This window comes from Apteryx rowi, unplaced genomic scaffold (assembly GCF_003343035.1).
Source record: "Apteryx rowi isolate R43461 unplaced genomic scaffold, aptRow1 scaffold_131, whole genome shotgun sequence".
Lineage (NCBI taxonomy): Eukaryota > Metazoa > Chordata > Aves > Apterygiformes > Apterygidae > Apteryx > Apteryx rowi.
Genome location: NW_020447542.1, coordinates 1313903 through 1316759, shown reverse-complemented (window position 1 = coordinate 1316759; position 2857 = coordinate 1313903).

Here is a 2857-nt window from a genome sequence, read left to right as displayed (position 1 = left end):
CCCGCAGGGCGCCGCGGCGCGCCCGCTCCCTCCTCGCCTTCGCCTCGGCCCCGGCGGGAGCAGCGGCGCGGCGAGCCCGCACCTCTTCTCGGAGTTAGCTTAGCGCCGCTGCCCCCGCCGCCGGGCAGCGCCCCGGTACCGGGCCGGGCCCAGGCCGCGGCGGCGGTTGCCCGCGGCGGTTGCCGGCTCGGGGCCGGCCGGGCAGGTGTCGGTGGTCCTCGGGCGAGGGCCGCGGCGCGCTGCGGGGCGGGCGCGCTGTTCCGGCCTGCGCCCGTTGCTCCGTCCCTTGTTTCGCGCGGTGGGTAACGTCCGTGCGCGTGGGAGCGCGGAGCGCGCTGCGGGACCGCGCCGGGGCGTTCACGCTGCAGCGCGCGCTTTTGCGTTCACTTGTCACGTTTGGTCTTCGCCAAAGCAATTTAGATACTTCACATTGTCTTGCCGTCTCTTGCAGACCTGTTGATTTCGGTAGCATCCAGTAGGATTTTTTAGCAAATTAAACGTATGTTGCAAGTCATATGCATTCCTTCCCATTTTTACGTTAACTGCCTTGTAATGACGTGGGCTGCTCTTACTACAAGAGGAACAGTATCACCCACTAGCCTCCAGCTCTTGTCAACCAGTGGACTGTTGTCTGAAAGCTGATCACACAGTAGCTGAAATGGTAGAACGAAATACAGTTCGTAGTCCAGCAAGAGCTGACACAGGAGCAGATTGTATGGCACTTTACTCATCTTGCTGCTTTGCTTCTCTGGCAATCTGAAGGCAGTTCTTTAAACGCTTTTTTTTTTTTTGCCTTTCCATCAAAGTGTCACTTTATTGCAGACATTGAGAAATGCAGGTTAAGTATTCCTTTAAAGGTGTCTCTTTAAGCAGAAATACTTGGGAGATCAGAAGCTAGCAGCCAGTGTTTACACGTACCTTTATAGCTTCCATGATCGTTTCTCTGTCTAGCAAAGTGTCAGTTCATCTCATTCTGGGAACAGGAACTTCTGGTCTGGACACATACTGGCTAGGACAGCTAATATAACTTTTCTTTGTCATCTTACTGCAAAGTTGCCGCTCATCTGCCATTTCCTCAGAACTCCCAATAACTAAAGCTTAAGTTCCTGTGCCCTAGTTTCTTGCTGCAACATAATTGCTATAGTCATCTTTGTGGCTGCAGCGTCCTGAAAGGTCATGGATGACTTGAACAAAAAAACATTGAGAACCACTTGGTTTGCTTTACTACTTTTTTTATTGTTATGCTTTTGGGGAGGAGGGGGAAACTGGTCAAAGAGAAACTCTGGACCAGGCTTTCAACAGAAATAGGTTTTTATGTTTAGTTCTTCACTTAGTGCATTTAAGAAACTTTTCTTGGGCTTTACTTTGTATTTTCTAGCAATTCTTTTTGACAAGAAATGGACAAAGCTAAATACAGTATGCAGTTTGGACCGTATAAGAAACTTCAGTGTAAATATCAAAGGGGACTTAAAAACAAACAAAAACAAAAAAACTCCTACTAGTGAGAGGATGCCAAAAGGGAAATAGCCCCATTCAAGAAGTGATGAATAAACAGGAAGCTGAACCATTTTGCTGGTTGCTATGTCTGTCACTTCATCCTTCACCTAATTTTCAGTGTTTTCTTCGTGAATAGTTCCATTAGCTTTCTGTGGTGTTGTTCATAGGTTTTCCAGATAAAAGGAGGGAAAATGTGATTCCTGTTTCTTCTCCCCATAACATCTCAAGGAGGATGTATGAATCAGAAACTTGTAAGGCTCTCATGCAGAAGTTGCTTATTAAAGTTGTTTGCCACTAGAGAGTTGATTTTTAATCTTGCAGCCTTTCCAGTCCTTATAAATATAAGAACCAACTTTTTCAAAAGGATCTAGTGAATTTTGTGTCAGTTTCCACCCTAATAAGGCATCCTTCCCCCTTTTCTTTTGCTTGAATCAAGTGTTATGTTCTTCACCTGTTTAGTAACATCATATTGGGATACATGAATAGCAGTACAGCTAGAAATACATATAATCTGTCCAGGTTACTCAGTGCTAGCAATACTTCATTTTGAGTTCTACATGCAAATTTGAACACTGTGGTGTAAGAATAGCTGACCCATTTGAAAGAGTTCACAGAATAGCAGTGACAGTTGAAGATCAAGAAAGCATCATCTGTGAGGAAAGATTAAAAGAATTTATTTGGCCCAAAGACAAGTTTGAAGGGGAGCTAATATAAAGTGCTTCAAACTATAGAATGTTCTTGAACATAAGAAAAAGATGTTTTGTTCTCTGTATTCATGGTGGATAAGGGAAAGAGTAAGGCTTAAATTGCAAGAAAATTCAGGCTACATGTTAAGGGAAAAAGTTATAATGATAAACATAAGGTATTGAACTAGTTGGGGAAGGCTGTGGAATATCCATCAAAGGTCTGTAAGAGAAGGTCAGACAAATGTTTTTCAAGAATGAGGACTGAGGTCCCTGATTTGGGAAGGAACTCTTAGGACCCTCTCATGCTGGCTTTTCTGGGATTGAATCATAGAAAAAGGTTTGAAGGACATAAAACAAGAGCCACAGAGGGAACATAGGCTTTTTGACACTTGGATATGTCTACGTGCTATTTTGGAGGTAAACATGAGCTCACAGGCCAACAGATCTGGAAGCAGTACAGGCACAACAAACGTGGCCCTGTGCCAAGCTGAAAAGGCCCACTGAGAGTACCACTATCTCATTTCTGAGTGCCTGGCTCTCAAAGTGGAATCTGTGGCCTTGATGGTGGCATTTTTGCTAAAAGACAAAGCAAGGTGAGAACAAGATGCTTTTTAATAGTTTTAAATGCAAAACAGAAGAAATAAAAACTTATTAAAAATATATCCAGGACACTG